We start from the raw sequence: 19,849 nt of genomic DNA, 5'->3' as shown, positions 1-19,849 counted from the left end.
CTGCCAAGAAGGAGGAAATACTAGAATGGTAATATTCTACCTACTGATTTTGCTGTGCTGGTCCTGGAGCTAGTTTTGGACACAGATTCTCAGATGTCTCTTTCATATTGTGCACTGGGTCATGTAGACATATCTCTGAGTTCTCCTGCCCTGTCTCAAGTGGAAAAAAACATATGCAGCAGACTGTTCAGACATTGTGAGTAGGTAAACAGCCCCTGGCCCAAGTGAACACCACTTTAAGCTAGTAATCATTTCTGATCTATAAGGAGCAACTGAATGCGAATATTGGCTACTTATTGACTAGCTTTGACAATGTTAGTAAAATTGATGTATAAAATAGACATGTCAGATTCTATTAGATGGAATCAACAACAAGCCAAATCAGTTTATGATCTATTCATTATAAAACAAAATCCACACACACTGCTTAGTGGTTTTACAAACTATAGCCAAGATGCCATTAAGCTGAATGTAAGTCTAACAGGGAAGGCTGGCTCTAATTTATGCCACTATGAGTCACCCAGTAAACTTCTGCTATTGTATAAATACTTAAAATGTTAAGGCCAGAAAAGACCTTGAGTTACTCCACTATTTTCAGAAAAAACTCCATGCACCTGTGGTGGAAACCACAAGGAGGTGAAAGAATGCACTGGTCAAAGTGGATGACATTGCCCATGCAAACACAGTGTGGGCCTGAATCAGACAACCTGCTTTACAATTTCACTTCTTCCCTTCTCCAGTTTTTTTTTTTTTTTACAGGCGATTTCTCTGATAATCCTGCATGCTGGTATTACCAGCAGCACACAAGTGTGTCTAAAACCTTGACGACAGTAATTAATGTATTCCATCAGCACCCATGTCTTGCAGCCAGCTGTTTTGTTGTGAATTCTGCCAAGCCCTGGAGGCAGAAAACCATGCCCCCTCCTTTCACTCCATACAATGTCTGGTGTAACTTTCACTTAACGATTAGTGGCTTTATTCAATCCATCAGCATAGGGCAGGGGTTACACTGCTCTCAGGGACATCCAGCAAAACCTGATCTGACAGAAAGCACTCTGCTGAAGGAGAAGTGTCTATCAGAGGAGAAGCTGCAGGTGGAGAAATGAGAAAGGAAAGCAGGGAGGCCTTTTAGGGAGAGAAATACCACTTCTGTTCTGCTTAGTTATCAGAGCATACAATAAGATGCCTGCAGTAGGAATCTTGATCTTGGAAGATAGACTCAGTCAGAGGAAGCAGATAAGATGGGAGCTATGGTTGATTATTGCAGCTACCACCAGACTGTGCATGTGGGCTTCCTGTCTTTTACTCTATTACAAGTAGAGTCTGAGAAACCTGTTTTGTACTGTGAAGGCCCAAAAACTTCCCTGTGTGGAAAGCTACATTGTTAATTGCACTTAAAATAGCAATGAAGCATTTTTATATACCATGCATGTATGCCAACCTGCAAGCAGAAAAGGAACTTCTGATCACCTTTAATGTAAATCACCTGTTAATACAGGATTTAGATAAACTAGAAGTTAAAAACTACTTTAGGAAAACCTCTCATAAAATCCTTTTCATTGGATAACGAATTTATGAGTCATTAAGGCTACTGCTGCCCTCTGTTTCTCAGCAAGACGGTGCATACAAATGACTTTTCCACCACTATTGTAGCAGTAAAAGCAAAGAAAACATAGCTAAAGAGATGGGACTTGAACTTTGCCCTCCAGACAGCTAGGTTTGTAATTTTCTCAAATCATTTGAAGGCAATAGTATCAAAGCATCTTCCACCAGGAACATTAAATGTGTCAACATTTTTCTATTTCCAGGATTCTTCTCTTTAAGCCAGGATTTGGTTCTTCTTAGTATCTTTTACCTAACACATATGAAAATTAAATTACTGTCATAAAGTCATGTGGGGAAAGAAGGAAAGCGGTAACTTTCTAATTTCTAGCAGAAAATTGAGTTCCATACCTGACTGTAAAATAACCAGTGAAGTGTGCCAATAATATTTTTCATAGATTTTCCAAAGTTCCCAGATCCAAGTCCAGAGGCCTGTACCACTCTGACTAAAGAATGTACAGTCCCACTTGATCCACCACTCTTTCCAAAAAAGCAGAAATCAGCCCTTATCTATCAATACTGTAGGTGAGAAATACCTTCAATAGGTAGGTCTGGCGTTTAAATATAGGTAAAGACTCCCTCCTGTGGAGCTTGTGAACTCTGCAAAATACTAACAGGTTCATGAAACTGCTCTGCAGGGGAAGTTCTTGTTGCTAAACAGCATTCAGGACAGACGTTAGCTTTGGGGTCAAATCCCTAAAGAGATGTAAGCAGTCATTCTGAGCTGGTGGCATCTAAGTCTAAATTTGTTACCCTGAAAAAGCAGATTCTGCTGCTGCTGTCTATGTCAGCAGGCAGCTAAAAACCAGGTGGCTGTGTATCACTAAACCATTTTCAGAATAATGATGGCTGTGATGGTATCTGTTGCCACATGCCCGATCTTATGGTCTTTGTGTTTTTTATGTCATGACAAGTCCAGAGAAGGCCCACAAAGATGATCCAGGGGCTGGAGCATCTCTGCTATGAGGAGAGGCTGAGGCAGCTGGAATTGTTCAGGCTGAAGAAGAGAAGACTCTAGGGGGACCTTAGAGCTGCCTTCCAGTACGTGAAGGGAACCTACAGGAAGACAGGAGAGGGACTTTTCATAAGAGTGTTCAACAACAGGACAAGGGGAAATGGATTTAAACTGAAGAAGAAGAGGTTTAGGCTGGACATCAGGAAGAAGTTCTTTAGCACAAAGATGGTGAGACTCTGGAACAGATTGCCCAGAGAGGTTGTAGCTGCTTCCTCCCTGGAAGTGTTCAAGGCCAGGTTGGATGGGGCCTTGAGCAGATTTGTCTAGACGAGAGGCACCTGTGGGGGAGGTTGGAGTAGATGATCTCTCAGGTCCCTTCCAACCTCATCCATCCTGTGATTCTGTGAAGGTGCTGGCTGGGGGCATCTCTGGCTCGGGGGGGAACATCTGCCCCACATTCACACTTCTGATGACTGCTTCTTCCAGTGCAGCACTGGGCCTTCACTTCTTCCAGTGAACAGGCATGAAGAGCAAAGAGGACACCTCTGAAATACTGCATGGGTGCAAACTGAGGGTCTGGCAGCTGAGGTCTGAGCTTCAGGGGCTGCTCAGATTGTAACATTTGAAGTTTCTGGGATGTCTCCATGTGTGTCTGTGCAGACTTTACGCAGCTCAGTGCACACCTCACACCCAGACCCCTTCCAGCTCCAGAAACCAGGTGCTGCCCCCCACCTTACCCCTGGCACCAAGGCTCTTAGGAGTCCCTTCAGGTGGGTTCCACTCCCACCCCACGGCCGTGGCCACAAAGCATTCCCAGACAGTGTGTGGAGGCCTCCATGGCTTCTCTCCCTCTGGCTCATGCCAGGATGCAGAGAGCCATGAGGCCGGGGAAGCCATCGCTGCAGCAGGCATCCTTGCTGTCCGTAGCTCCTTCCCTCACACAGGGAAGGCTCCCTGGAGCCTGAGCCATCATTCTCAGGCTGTGTGGCCTGCCTTCATCACCCTCCCTCCACTATTGAAAAGGGAATGTTGCTGCCTCCATGGCACGAAGCCCTGAGGGAGCCCTGGCATGGGGCAGCCTGGAGCTCACATCCCCCCAGAGCAATGGGCAAGGCTGCCAGCGAGCAGGGGCACATTGCCCATTGCTGATCAGGTTTTGCTATCCCTTTATCACCCGTGGTGGCCTTGGTCAGTATTTGTGCAGAGGTGGCCACAGAGAGATGGATGGTGGCTGAGGGGAGAATCCTGGGAAATAGCCCTGGCTCAAAGCAAGGCAGGACCAGAACCTGGGAAAGCCCCCTGTGGTGTTATGTACAGGAAGGGGTAGCAAGTGCATTTTGGCACTGCAAAGGACCCTGCTTATTTAACTCCTTCCTGATCCAAGGCTGGCCATTTAGGCTTCCCAGAGGCAAAGGAGTCCTTTGTGCATTTTATTTCTCTCAGATTTGAAGTCCACTCCACCATACACCTTGGACTCTGCCAAAAATAATGTAAACAAGGTCCTTCTGTTTAGTCTGTAGCCAAGAAAATCTCTTATGTTTGGAACAACTCTGGCCCTCATGACCAGGGATTTTAAACATACCATTATTTTTTATTTTTTCAGTTCACTTCTGCTGCATTTCATGGCAGAAAGTAGGTGGTATATATCCCTGCACCTATGCACACTTTCACTACTACAGGACTGGGGTCACACTCTGAACACCACTCCAAGGACTGCAATACTACATTTAGGGGTATCTGACTCTGAAAATAAAATGTGTTGGGTACACCAGCAGCCCTGCAGCATTGTGGTCTTGTAAAGATCTGTGTAACTTTGTGAAAAGGAAAGGATACTTTCATTGCTCGGTTCAGTTACCTTTTTTATATAGACAGTTACATGCTGCTGGGGAAGAAAAGTGCAAAGCATTGCTTTAGTAGGATTTAGGATTAATTTCACCTTTCAAAATTTATGTATTAATTTTATTATTATTCCTTGAGTGAAAAGCATCTAAGTACATCACAAAGTTCAAAATTCTTTTCACTTGCATAAGAAACAAATGTATTTGCATATGTATTTGCTAAGAAACAAATACATACAACAGGACTGAGGTCAAACTTTCTAAAAAATTTTACCTCCAGAGCTGAGACCATGCACTGAAATGGGAGATTATAATAAAAGTCCAAACATAACCTTAATGATACGTTTTGCTGCTTTGAAAGCTATAATAGAGGGTAACTACTTGTACCAGCCCAGAGTATGGGGAACTTCTTTGTCTCTGACACTTAGAAAAGTTTCCTTTGAGGTAGGAAAACATATTTGGGTTTCTGCACTGAATCATCAAAAGAGAAGAAAAACCAAATAAAATTACAAGAAAAAAAAAGTCTTGTCAACTCCATCTAGTTCAACAAGCTCCCAGAATAGCAAGAGAACTCTGCCAAACCTCTAATGCCACAAGGGTCACTCATTTTTTGACATGATCTTGTGTTTTTCATTCCATTCTGGAATAGAAAACTTCACTAGCCCCTTCTAGAGCTGCACGTTTTCTCATGTATTGTTTGGTCTTTCTCTGCTGGGAACACCTAGTGTCCTAGAATAATAGGAGCAACATGGAAGACCCAGAGGGAAGAAAAGCAAAGAAAAGAATGGTTATGCGGCAAAGGCAGAAGACAAGAGAAGCTGAAGGGTTACAAAAACTGGGAAGGAAAGTACAGAGGAAGAAGAGGGAGGAAGGTTATGAGAAGAATAGAGGTGGCCCTCATAAAGAAAGGGAGATTATGGAGTGGTATTTTACTTTCTCAACCATATGCTAGAAGCAGAGAAAGCCATAGAAATGCACTACTCATTTCATTGTGTATTTGGTGGAATTCTCCCATCTGGTTTGACATACCAGCTGAATCTACAATCCACCCTTGTATCCTCTGCAAAAATGTCAATCAAAATGACCTGCTGTGAAAGCTGTGAGAAGGCTCTCTTTTGTATTACCCTCACATGCATGTTAGACCCACACAGAATCCCTGCTGTATCTCATTTTCAATCAAAGGACATTGGAAAGCTCCTACAGATGTTGGTTCTGCCATGCAAGTAAAGGACTATTGTGATGTGACTAAACTATGAAAGATGAGGAAAAGCCATGAAATGGGGTCTGATGTGTGAGCTTGAAGAGGGAGATCAGTCACACACAGGAGTCTCTGACACAGGACAAGCTCAGCACTCTTACATGACTCATTCTGGAACCATGGAGACAACCAGCTTTGCAAATATTGCTAGAGAGATGATGATGAAATTGCAACAGTCAACCCAGATGTTCCTATAAAGAAGCCCTTCGAGAAACTCTTGAAGCCATCAGTGATGGCCAAAGAAAACTTCCCCATTATACCACAGAGCAATTTCAGTAAGTTTCACCATCCAGCTGCAGAAGCTTTCTTGGGGTTCTGGTCTGTCTTTCTTTTGTTCATCTCAGATGTTCTTGGACCACATAGTCAGTTTGGTGATTTAATAGCAGGCCTAAATCTATCACCTCACAGGAAGTTTGAGGAATAGCTTCACTGTATTTCAGTGTTTAGATTTAGCTAAATCCTGAGGAAGCTGCCAGACATATGCAGACTGTTTGGTCTGCCATTGCCAAGCTGAGATTTAAATCACTCTCACAGTTGTATGTGCCAGTTTTAAACCTATCTCTTAGTTGTGTAAGTAGTAGGTGCAATAGGTAAATTATAATTGTTTAGGTTTGTCCATCCCTCTTCAAATGACATATTCCTGGACTCCCTGTAGGTACTGCAGTAACATGAAACCATGAAACTTCTAGCTATATGAATGTCATTTGATTAATTTCCCATGTAAAATGTCAGATATTTTTTCTCAATGATCAGGATTCCTAAGGGGAGGCAGAACCTGAATAAAAGCCCTATGTTTTCTTAAGATTATTCCATGATACAGCCATTTCAACTTCTACCATATGCTTCCTTTACATTTCTATACCCATGAGATATATATATATAGTGGGAGAGAGTCTTTTTTTTTTTTTAATATTTTTAATATTTAAGCAAATAATGCAATTAATTCTAGCTCTATGCTGTACACTGACTCAAGTGAGAAATACTGGCAATTCTATGAAAGGGATTGAGTCAGTATTTTCACATTTCTAGTACAGTGGCACAAATGAAATCAGAACTACTTTGTGATCATGCTGAGAGGGGGGACTGTGGCAGAACACACAATATCTGGTGGAGCAAAGATGATCAGTAGATAGAGTGGCAGGAAAGAGACTAACAACAAAATATATAACAAATACATAATAAAGAGGCATTATTTATCTCTCTTTCATAGACATTTAAAGTCAGGAGCATAGTTTTCTTGGAAGTTCTTTGTATTGACTCAGAGGAAAGTACAAATGCTCAGCAACCTTACTCCCACCTCCTAATTCTGAATATCAGATGCTGACATTTTTTCATTAGCTTCATACTCCTTGTATACAAAAACAAGGTGGCATATAGCTCCATTTAGGGCTCTTCTATGGAAAAAAAAAAGTACATTATTTCAGAATAACAAAAACCTTACTGGAGGCTGCCTTATGAAATATTGCTACTATTTCCTTCTGACAGGTAGTCACAACTTAAATAAATGTGTCTGGCTGGAAAACTGATACAGCAGTGAACAGTTGTGTATGATCCCTGATAGAGTCCTTGGATGCTTCACTCATTAATTCATTTCAGGCCCTGCTGAAGTTACTTAAGTTTTCAGTTGGCCTGCAAATAGATCTTAATCGTCCATCTCAAAAGTAAGAGGAGACAAACTGAGCCAACCTGATGACTCACTCTCATGCTAAGCAGGTCACACTTGTCCTGAAGAGTTGCGTAAGGGTTGGGGGGAGGGAGTTCACCAGGATGAAGCTAAACTGATCTGTTCTGATCTCAATCAAGCCTCTGTCCAGCAGTAAATCAGATCCTGTGACACAAGTAATCAAAATAGAAATCCAATGTGCAAGTGTCTTTGCAAGCTGAAGAGTGTTCCTTTCTTTAGACATCAGGCTGGTAAAATGATGCCTCACATAAACTGAGGTGGAAACAGTTTTAGTAAGGCCTACAGTATCAAGCAGATTTTCTGTTCATAGTGAGAACATTGAAAGTGCCACAGGAGTTGGTTTTGTTGTCAGGTTCTGATAGGAGGAATACCATCTCTCTCACACATGCTCTGAGAAAACCAGCAGCCTGTGTTTTAGGAGAATGAAAGAAAGAAAGAATAAGGAAAGCTGACTAAGGTTCAGTTTGTGCTTTCTGGTTCTTAAGCACTGGTTACATTGAGTTCACTGTATAATTAGGTTTTCAAAATCTGAATAAATAGAAGCTTCCTGACCTCTCCTCCTAGAGGATGTTTCCTTACAGTACCTTCTCCAGGAGTTTTCCTTGCTACCCTGCTTCACAGAATTCCACTCTCCATTCCCTATCAGATAACCACGGTGAAGTTTTAAATAGGGGAAGAGTGGGGCCAGATACATAGCCTCATATGGGAGAACTGCTCTCTCCCTTTCCTCTTTTCCTGTCATATGATTAAGTGCACAGCCACCACATGCCAAAAATGCCAGCATCCCACATCATGTGAGGAGCACACATAATGGTGAATAACATCAGCCATGTGATCAACTTACTCCTTGCCACTTGCTAGAAGGAAGGGCCATGAGAACTTCAGAAAAGAGGACAGCAAGAAAAAAACTAACAGAAAAATCAACAAACAGGAAAATGAATCCAGCATGGAGAACACTCCATCTTCAGCCACCTCCAAAACCACTTTAAAGTCACATTTCTTCCTACTGATGGGGAGCTGGTGCCTAGCAGGGTTATGCCTTGGCCACATCCTTGTCACCTTGTGGCTGAACTAAAGCACTGCCATAGGGTTCAGGAAGAAGCTTTTAGCCCATAAGAAATTCCAGCTATATACAGAGGGGAGCAGGCTGTCATTTTTTTGTGAGCCATGGTGTCTGATTCCCCTATGCTCTGGTTGTTTGCTCTAAAGATGTGCAGAATCAGAACAGGAGATAGGAAATTAGGATCAATATTTACTATCTGCTACTCCACATATCTGTCATGCTTTTTGATATTACCTTCTCTAATATAAACCCATAGCAGCATGCTTTTCTAAGTTTTTAAAACATACAAAACAAATTAAAAGAAATGTGTTTTTCCTGATGAAGCAACCATTTCCCTCCCAGCAGCAGCTTTCACTCCTATTTCCACTATTCCATTGAATCACTCCCTTCACCTAGGAATTCTCTGGGTCGTTTCTGGTACTGTCTTTGGCATACCTCCTTGAATTCCCATCTCTTGTGTACATTCTTTGGGGTAGTTACAGGTCCTACCTGAATAAGGTGCAAAGAACTGCATAAGCAATAATTGGGATAGTAATTGGTATGGCTGGTGCTAACAAAGGGGAATGCACATCAGTAATTCCACTCCTGAAATGCCTCATCTGGGATCACATCATGGGATGGCCTCAAGCTTAACGTAACTAGAGCATAGACAGGAAAGTTTATATATTTGACAGTTCATTCAGAATGAATCTTACATAGCAAGGTATGAGGACAAAGGGAAAAGCCTAAGCACATACAACTTCTGGGTAGCAAGTCTTTGCATCAGATGAGACCCTTCTCTGTTGTCCAGACTTTTGTCTCCACCAGAATTTTCTCTGGAAGTGGATTATTTTGTGTTCTTTGTATGACAGCATACAGAGATCTTTGACCCATCACAGAGGTATCTGAGGTAAAAAGTACAATTATGATAACGATACACATTGACTGAACTCTATTGTGCTGGTCCCATTACTTCGAGTGTGCTTCAAAAAGCAATAGGAGATGTTTAGGAGCAAATGGTGATGCAAGGATGATCATCTCTTTGGGGCCTTATTATCTATAACTTTTACCACTTCAGTCTGGTAAATTTTTGAATTGCATTCCCCTATTATGCCATTGCTTCTTTGACCTTGTAAGTGAGTTACCTCCCTCTTTATGTCATGGTGTTTCCCCTCTGACCATGGGTTTAGGTTGACAGAGGCTGCAATCCAGCCACTGACCTGCACTCAGAGCTGTGAGAGAGAGTAGCATCAGCCAAGTAACTATGCAGACAATAAGTGCCTTAGCAGGGAGAATTCAGTGTTACATGATTTCATGTTTTACAGAATTCAACAAGCAAACCAACATCATCATTTTGAGGGCCTGCATCAGGATTTTTGCTTGGTCAAGATACTAAATATATAAATACATATAAGTGCATATTCACTACTTCTGAATCACTTTTTTCTTTTTTTTTTTTTTTTTTCCCAGACAAAGTTAGTAATTAATTTATTTATTTTTAACTTAGGAACAAAAATTAATATTGAAATATTAGAATATTCCAGAATGTCATGCAGTGTAGATAATGACTCTGGTTTGTCATACGGAGTCCAGTAACAGTTTCTTCTGATGGCAACTGGTTGCTAGTAGCCAATTGGTGAGCTCTGCTGAATTTTTATGAAGTGAGTGACCAGACATACTATCTGTTTCTACTAGCTATAGCAAGCTGGCTTTGAAGCTTTTGGGCCAGCCTGAAATGCCAGTGTGTGACCTGTTTCTTACCTTTCCACTTCTGCTACAGAAGGTGGTGCCTGCGAAGGACAGAGGCAGAAATGCCAAAGAAAAGCAGCATGTACACTCAGCAGACTTTTAATGTACTTCATCACATTAAGCCATTGTGCTTGCTGTACTTCTGGACTTGTATTCCACAAGAGACATCTGATCCCTTCAGGTGAAGGCTATTGCCAAGATATTTGTGTGGTTGGCCTTTGGCTTTGCAACACAGGTATCTTAGCCTTCTGCTCACCTAGCAGCCTGTGCCTTTTTGTTCCCTGGCATCTGGTAGAACTCTGTGATACGACTTTGTGTTATATAAGTGCAACTGAACATTAAAAAAGAGGAATTTGGGGTTGGGTTTCTGTGGACATCACAGTAATTAGCTTTTATTTTTTGCGCAAATGTTTGGACTGAGCTGAGGCAGGGTGCTTCCAATATAAGAATAAAATATAGCTGAAAAATACTAATTGATTTACTGACAGTGAATGGCCTCTTGATATTTATAAGTTATCCTGACATGCTGAAGTGTTACTATTAATGATAATGATAATTATCTGTATATAAAATTAAATGAATAGTCAGAGTTTACATCAGTGTTGAATATGCCACTTTTCAATGTGGCACCTTGTGAACTACTTTGATTTTCCTCAGTTGATCATTCTTCTCAATGGATTTTACTGTGATTTTTTTACAGAGAAATGGAAAAATCTTGATTTGAAGAATACTTAAAACTTAGCTGATCAAGCAAAACTACCAAAACTAAAAATGAAATTAGATGTTACAAGAAGCTGTATATTTTATAATTTGATTCCCTTATATTTTTAAGGAAGTGCATTTTTAGAAAGTATTCACAAAATAACTTCCAGGGAAAAAACTTAAAATGGGCTACTTCAAACTCATAAGCCATTTGCTATTGACTTTTTCCAACTTGAGATTAAATTTATGAGAGCTAATTTAGACTGTATTGAGATATCTTAAAGGACAATATGACAGAACAACAAAGCAATGTTTCTTTCCTAGTGGGACCCATAACCACAAATTGAGTCCAAAGTATTCTCAGTGAGCTTACCTCAGAGCTGGGAATGAAACTTAGGGCTTCTGGCTTGAAATCTGCCATTTAAACATTATTAAAATAATGAATACAAATAATGGAGCAATAAGCAGTACTGGTCCTGTGCCAGGCATCCCCAGATGATTCTCACACTTAGCAAAAAATAATGAGCCATTTAATTATATGAAGATTTTCTGCATTACGAGTTTCAGTCCTTGGTAGCATCAGTGTCTGAAGACAGCAGCTGTCCAAGCACCAGAAAAATTCACACTCTGCCTCCCTGCCTGATCAGAGGGAATTCTTGAAACATTGTCTTCTGTGAACTGTGTGAGAGGAAGAAACAATTACGTGTCCAGCACCTGACAGCCTGGGTTCTGGAGCGTGTGTCTTGTGAACAAAGCAAAGTAAATGAAGGTACTAAGATAGAGATCCTTCTTGTAGGTGTTTCTTACCAAGCTGGGAAGCCAACTGGCAGAGCCCAAGGTGTCTGTTTCACGTGGACATGGCACCGGCACCTGAACGGAGGAAGTGCCTGGAAAAAGGGCGTCAATATCCTGAAGAACCCCATGAATGAAAGAGAGCAACACATGACTGTAGACTTTATTTAATAGCATGAGTATTTAAACCTCTGTTTTTTCTGCAGTAAAACCGTGATTATCTGAACTCTGCATCTTGGTTCCAGATATCTGGATTTTATCAAATTCACCTATTTTTGAGAAATGACAAAATAACAAAACCCATTCAGAAGGAGACAAGGAATAAAATCCTTCAGGAAAGTAACAGTTCCCTTTAAAAACCTGGAATGAGTCTTCAATCTGCAGAGCCAGATTGCAACAATGGCAAAGGAAAAAGCCATCAAGGAAAATGCTGACTTCATATCACACCTGATGGTAACAAACCCAGCTGCAGTTTCAAGCAGGGGAACGGTACTTCTCCCTCATCACTTTCAAGTCTGCTCTGTTTTAAAGTTTCTGCTAAATTTGACAGTTTAAAGGGACATTAAATGGAATTTCTCCTTGTATCTTTTGTTATGCTTTAGGTCTGGAAGGAAAACTTGCCAGTTTTGCTGAAGTCCTGCCAGGAGTGTGGCAATGCGCGCTATGTGTGATCGTCCATTTGGGACAGAAGTGAGATGGTCACTTGCACAGACCTTTTATAGCCATCTGAAGATCAAATGACCTGCTGTGGTTCTAATCAGGGCTCAGCTCTGCAGGAACTGCCAAAAGGAAAAGGCCAAAGGAGAGAGAGAATTCAAAGCTCACATCATAACTGTAATCAAGCAGGGCCATAGTTACAGGAAAACCACAGAAATGAGCAGGGTAAAAGAATTATCCAACTATCACAGGCACATTAACGCTGGTCACATTCCAAAGCACTCATTACAGCACTCCAGTGTGGCTCTCTGTACAGCTGGTCAAATAATGCTCATCAAATAAACGATTTGACAAATTTTGCAGAGTTTCAAAAATAAATTATCCAAAAAAGTGTGCTTTTTTAATTATTCCCACTGCTGTAGTCTTGCAAGTCTAGAAATATGTTCAAACTTGCCTCTTTCCCTCAGGTTGCTCACTCTCTACAGTTTCTTAATTCATGCTTCCCAGTTGCCCTTTCTGAGCAACCCTGTTAAAATAAGTCTCTGGGTGCACATTGCAGCCTTCCTAAGCAACTCAAAATAGCAACACAGAGTACCTTGTCCCGTTCTCCTGCGCACCCCAAATTTTAATAATAAATCATCATGTTGGTTCATGTACATGACAAAGCCCAGAACTGTGAGGGTTTCTCCCAGACAATCAGGCATCCAGTTGTACTTCATCAGACTCAGCTGAAGTTAATGGCACTGAGTGTATTTACACTGGGTAAGGATCTGCTCCATCATCACAGTGACTCAGGTCAATGCATTTTGAGAAAGAGTCCTTCCTGAGTTTGCTTCTCTGTTGTCTAGTACACTGGACTTGGCAAACACATAAAATTCCAGAAATTTTTAATTTCCTCTGATAACCTTGTCTGAAAAAAAACCAACCCACAACAGAGCATATGTTTATGATTGATTCTTCTGAGTGACTTTAAACAACACCTGTGTTTGTACAGCCAAAAGTGCACAGTTATCCCTGATCACCAGACCTGACTAATTCAAATCTCTAAAGTTCTTGCTTGAAGATCTTTCAACAGAGAATTACATAGGCTGAAGTATTAATCTTCTGTCCGTCAGGTTAGGAACAGAGACTCAATGGCAGGAAGATGATTAACAAACAGAATTTCATTTCCTACCCCTGCTGGACCAACTCCTTAAGTGTGCAGTTTGCTGAGAGAAGAAAGTCAGTGTAGAAACTATTCTGAACTGTGCAGATTTTATTAAGTTTGAGTTTGATTGCAGGGTCAAAGCCCTCTTACAAGAGGTCCCAGCCACCTTGCAGATCAGCTCATTCTCTTTCTTCTAACCAAATCTTCTTTCTCTTTAACAGCAGAGTTGTCTGTCAGTAGAGGGAGGCTTCTGACCATGGGAAGCTGGAGCCTGACCAGGACTGGGGCCAAGCTGGAGAATTTTGCTGCTTGCTGAAACAAATGCAAATGTTCAGAGTTGCTGCTTTTAGGATTAAATGTAGACCCCACCTGCTTGGAAAGGTTTGGCTTTTTAAAAAATATTATTCTTTTTGTGATGTTAATTTAGAAAATCAAGCTAAACTTAGCATTTCCTCATAGCAAGGGAAGAGGAGAAAAGTTTTTATCACTTACTCACTACAATGGATGTAAAAGCATCAAGGTTGTTAGCAAAATTTTATTGGAACATTGAATTTAGATTCAGAAAAACCTTACTACTTCAGTGATGTGCACTAAAAATGTTTACTCTGAACATAGGAAACACACACGAATACAAACATCTCAAAATTTCTCATCTCTTTTTGGCAGTTTTTTAAAAAAATTTATTTGATGAAATGGCTGTGCCTATGAGAGGACAATGTAGAAACATGCACTATTTCTTTAAATCCAGAGCAGGGCAATAGTAAACCTAGAGTGTAGCTTTGGAGGTAGATTGATTTTCCTTAATCTAATAAGGTTGAGGGACAGGAGGAGGGTGCCTGTACTGATCCATATCATTCTAGTAGTTCAAGCCCCTCAGAAATCCTGTATCAAAATGGGTGTTAAGCAATGTTGCAGTCTCAGTGGGAAATTAAGTTGTGGATTGTTCTTATGATTAGGACAAGAAGAGTAGTGTGTGCTCACAAAGGTTGTGTCGGTGATTTTAGGCATGCAGCCAATATGCATTTGTTAGAATCTGGACGAGATGTGCCAGTTCACTCTATAAAAACTCCCGAGCAGTCCAAGTAGTTCAGTAAAGTCAGTGGAAAATTAAGCATAAGGGAGAAAGGGTTCAGAAAAAGAAACAAGTAAAATTGAAAATTGTATCTCAAATGGAATCAAAATGTTAAAAGCAGAAGTAAAAAGCAGAAAAACATTTTGACCTGTCTGATTTGGTATGCATTGCAAGAACACTTAAAACACAAAATCTTCATGCATTTTACCTTTCTTTCTCTTTTCTCTCTTTTTTTTTTGTTTTTTTTTTTTTTGTTTTGTTTTGTTTTGTTGGGTTTTTTTGTTTGTTTGGTGTTTTTTTTGTTTTGGGTGGTTTTTTGGTTTTGTTTTGTTTTGTTTGTTGGGGGTTTTTTGTTGTTGTTGGGTTTTGTGTGTGTGTGTGTGTGGTTTTTTTGTTTTGCTTTTTTTATTTTTTGTTGTTTTTTTACCTTTTGTATCTTGCTGAACAGGAGTGAATTCCAAAAGCACTTTTACAGTCCAAGGACAAGCTTTCAATTTTAAAAGAATATTCTGTCTTAGAAATATGGAAAAGAAAGGGGAAGAGAAAAGTATCTAGGGGTGAGAGATGCCAGAAGGCAGCAGGCTGGATTTTTTTTTTCCAGATACAGAATTACCATCTATTTTGATCTTTATAGACCAGTCTTGAAACACAAAGGACATTTCATCCTACAGGATTGAAATTTGGGACTGTTAGACTTGTAGATCCAAAGATTGCAGCCTTTTGGGGAGATCTCTTATCTTGCTGTTCATGTAGAGAAATCAGTTGGACATGAGGTTGGTCTGGACTCAGGTGTATCTGTCACACATACACTCTCAGGAGTGGGCTTTCTAGAAGCTGAGGGAAGTACAGCAAAGTCACTTCAGGTACAAGAGCTGACACAGCTTCATGGGTGAGGAGGGTTGTAAAAAGCACTCCCTCTCTGTGCCACCTCCACAAGTCCTAAGGGAAACTCAGGGAAGAGAGCTGGAGAGACATTTATTTGGGGCAATGAAGGAGTCAGTAGGAAAAGAAGGCAAAAAAACCCATGTCAATGGTAAAAAAAGTAGAGTAGGTGTGAGCACAGATGCTAGAGAGGTTGTTAGCTAGGAATACCCCATCAAGATCCTAAAAAGACTGAGAAGTGAGGAAGAAATAGAAATAAAGAGAAAAAACTTAAAGAGAGAATTGTAAGAAAGCAGTGCTTCACAGAAAATGTGAATAGGACTCTGGGTCAGCTCTGAAGAGGATGAATGCAAAAGGAAAACTATACTCTGATCAAAACATCACTGATGCAGCCAGGAAAGCCTTTCAACGTAAGGACTGGGGACTACATGGTGAGGAAGAAAGGTGGAGAGATAAAAAATTCAGGGAAAAAATTTAGATAAATTGGAAAAGGAGCAAGGAGGAGGTCCATCAACTACAATCAGCCAGGACCCCCAGTGCAGTAACTAAATCACTCTTGCCACCAGGAAAGCCTCAGGAAGAAAGAGTAGGACCAAAGAGAGACTGCAAGGTCTAAATGAGCTTTCTAAAAATCAAGCAGGGATTTCAGAGGAAGCAAACAGAAGAGGCAAGAGGCATAAAGCTGGACAGACTATGTCAGGTAGAAGAAGAGAGTGAAGAGAACCTGATATTTAGAAGCTTTATAACTCTTCCTTGATACAATGAGTCAATTTATTTTTGAGAGATTTATACTTCATTAAGAGTAAAGGAGATCTAGATGATCTGTCTCAGACAAGTCAGGTTTGAGTCCTCGGTGTCAGGTGGCACAGGAAGGGTTAACCTCAAGCCCCACCAAGTGGCTGTACAGCTGGTGAAATGCATCTGTCAACAGAACTATTACTGTCATCCCTAGATCAGCACAATGTCCTTGACCCTGGAGGTCAACTGAGAGGCATTAGCTGTTACACAGAGAGAGCTGTCATGCTCTGGTGGGAACAGAAAGGTTACAGGACCAGTTAGATCAGCCCAAGAAATGAAAACTGTCCATCCTTACCCAAGAGTGGCTTAGGGGTGCAGGTGAAGTGCAGTGAAATGGAGTTTCTCCAGTGCCTTTTCCCTTTGGAAACCTTGATTTAAACACTCTTTCAAGCAGGCAAGGAGAGTGGCTCAAGTTATTGTCCTTCATAGTTCCCATTTACATGCATCACAAAATTGCCGGGTAGCTTGCTGGGTGCAAAGGCTGCACTGGACATCGAATAGATAAAGCCTGGACGGGAGTGGGAACAGAGTTAGGGAGAGGTAGGGAGGAGGATGGGGACCCCTGGAGGTGGCACAGCTGAGGGCAAACAGCAGAGGATAGAGGCTGTAGGACTGCAAGTGAAGTCCTGCAGGACAGGACTAGGAAATTTATTATTTTAACCATAAGATGAACACAGGCATTATTTTAAAAGATCTGATTTTTGAAATAACTGGTGGCGTTCCCATTGACTTCAGTAATGTTTTATTATTTGTTTGCAATCACAGTAACAACTTCTTGGTCATCAGAGAAGTAAAGGGTTCCTAATGTGATATTTTTTTTTAAGGGATGTGAAGTCTTAAAGCTAAAATTTAATTAGTGAACAATTTCATTAAACGTCCTCTGGTGATATATATAAACATATAATCCCATGTTGTTCAATTGCCAAGCCTGGCAATTACACCCCAGCTTAGCTGAAATATTATCTAAATTGCATTTTTAACCAGGTGATCGGCAGTGGAATGGCAGCATTTCCCTCAATACTAGAATATGGGAGCATGGAAGGGAGATGAGAAAGCTATATACAGATAGAGGAAGGAGGAGAGAAATGGAGAAAAGATGTAAGGGGAAAATAATCATGGGTTGGTTGTTTTTTTTTTGAAAATTGGTTGAAAGCTGTTCATCTGGCAGCACATTGTTTGTAGAAGTGCCTCCCCTGTTCCTCTTCTAAATTACACCCTCCCAAATATTTTTTTTCTTTTGAAACAGACATTTTGTGTTGCTTAAATCAGAGGCAACATCCTACTGTGTGCCATGTTGGTCTCTACCCTTTTGTTTGTCTCCAGGTTCTGCAAATCCTGCAGTGCTGGTGAAGTTAGCTCAGTACTCACAGCAGGTGGAAGCTCCCAGCCCCACAGCAGCTGTGCACAGCCTTGATCTTCAGGTTTTCACACAGTCTTCAACCTCCCATGCCCAAACCTCCTTTCCCTGTTTTATTTTAATACAGAAAGCAGTAACCCTCTGGCCTGACTAGCCCCCTGCTATCAGATTCCACCAGAGGAATTCTGGGCATGAAGCTTCACAGGGCAAACAGGTCCCCTGCCCTCTCTAAATGTCTCCCCCTCCCTTTCTCCCTTCCTCTGTCGCTGGGAATCCACCCTTATCCACTGTAGCAGGGACGATATTTTTGAATTGTGTTTATTTGTTGGCACCCTGGTGTGAAAGCACTTCCCATCAACTGCATATTAATCTTGTCAGCAGTTTGTGAACATTTTCCTCCCTCTCTGCCCTAACTAATTTATGACTTTTGGGTCTCTTGCTCCCTCCCATCCCACTTCTCACTGTAATTAATGAGAAATTAATCATCCTGATTTTTGTTAAAGTGACTCCAGCCATGTCAAAATGATAAGAAAGGGACCACTTCAACCCTAGGAAGAGTGAAGTTGGGAAAGTTGGAGACTGAGTTGCAGAAAAACATAAGTGGTAACACATTGTGATATTTAGCCATTACATATTTGAGTGATCTTTGAAATGATCCTGGGTCATTCATGCCTGTACTCTTTCCATTGATCCATAGCCTCTGCTGGGTTGGAATCTCTGCTGGGTTTTCCTTACTTTGAACACCACAGGGACACTGCAAATATCCACTACTATATTCACAATTTTCCCGAAATCCTTGAGGCCATTTGTTATATCCATTTATACAGACCCATATTCACTATACCCATCAATATACTAATACTTCTCTTCTTGATTACCCACATGTGCCTGGGCATTTTTTGCAATCCCAGATTCCTGGTCCCCATTTTGGGGTATGTAGCCCACAGTGAATTTTATTTCAGGGTCATTTTGGGGAACTGAATAGAACTTAGTTGCACTGAGCAGTCTTCTTCAGGAAAAGTCACTATTAAAAGCTCCCTGACTGAAAGGGGCAAGTGCATATGGTGTGATGCTATTAATGCACATGGACATTGGCTTGATGGAATTACAGAGGAGGTAATTCAGAGTGCACACCACACAAGGAGTGCACATCACCTCCCTTTCCCCTCCATCACAAAGGAAGGAGGTCCCTGCATCCTGTCGGAAGGACAGAACTAGGAGAAACCCTTTTTTAAACTCATTTCATGGTCACTTCTGATGAGCTATTTCAGCCTTTCACTTCCATGGGCTAATGAAGATTCACATGCCCACATCACTGTGAACCCAGATGGATCCTGGACCCTCTACCAGAACACTCAACTAGTATGGGTACTGACAGCTTGAAATAAGTTTTAGCTGTTGGAAAGTGGAGCTTCTTGTTTATATAGCACTCCAGACTATATTTACCATCTTATTTTCCTGGAATTTTGCTAAATAGCCCAACCAAATGCAGAGCTTTAGGTAATACCTTTTAGTTCCTCTATGGGAAGAACCCCAGTCATCTGGAAAACCCAGCACATACAGTCTCAGCCTTCCAGATCTGCAGCACAGATGGCCATAGTTCAGAGAAGCCTCTGAACTTTGTTTATTAGTGAACTAAATGTCTTCTGTAGCTCTTTGGCATTCATATGATGGTAGTAACTCTCAGCATTTACCACCTACATCAGCATGTGACTTTTGCAGAGTCCTAGCCAGTCTGTTGTTACAGTTCATACTTTCATTACTTCAGAACATCGTTGTTCTGTGATAGGGATGGGGCTATACTTGGAAAAAAAAATCTGGAAAGATGGGAGCATGAGGGGAGTATTTGCCTTCCCAAGGAGATTTTTTCTGACACCACATATTCCCAGTGTTCAGGGATTTGCACCACATGCCTGTTAGACTTCAACTTTTTGCCTTTGACTCAAAATAGCCAGGTTCAACCCGGACCAAAGACTCCCCTCTTCTCTGCATCCTGTCCCCACTGAAGCTAGGGAAGGTGCATTGCCAATAGACCCAGAATCTTTAGATCTTGCTTTTTCTGTCCTCCATGTGGTTTCCAAAGCTGTCAGCCTTTTTGGTAAACCATATAAAATTTTAATATGATTAGTGTTTCAGGAAAAGGACCAGGCACCAGACAGAAGGGAAAGAAGCAGCTTTAGTCTAGCTGAAGCTCTCTGAGTAAGATGCTTACAGACCTCTTTTTAAGAATTTGATATTGCTTAATACTTTATCACTGCTGTATTTGCATTTCTCTTGTTTTTGCAGAGCATTTCACAGCAGGCTAATAGACATC

The sequence above is a fragment of the Heliangelus exortis genome, chromosome 1, assembly GCF_036169615.1.
Source record: "Heliangelus exortis chromosome 1, bHelExo1.hap1, whole genome shotgun sequence".
Lineage (NCBI taxonomy): Eukaryota > Metazoa > Chordata > Aves > Apodiformes > Trochilidae > Heliangelus > Heliangelus exortis.
This window is presented reverse-complemented; position numbering follows the sequence as displayed.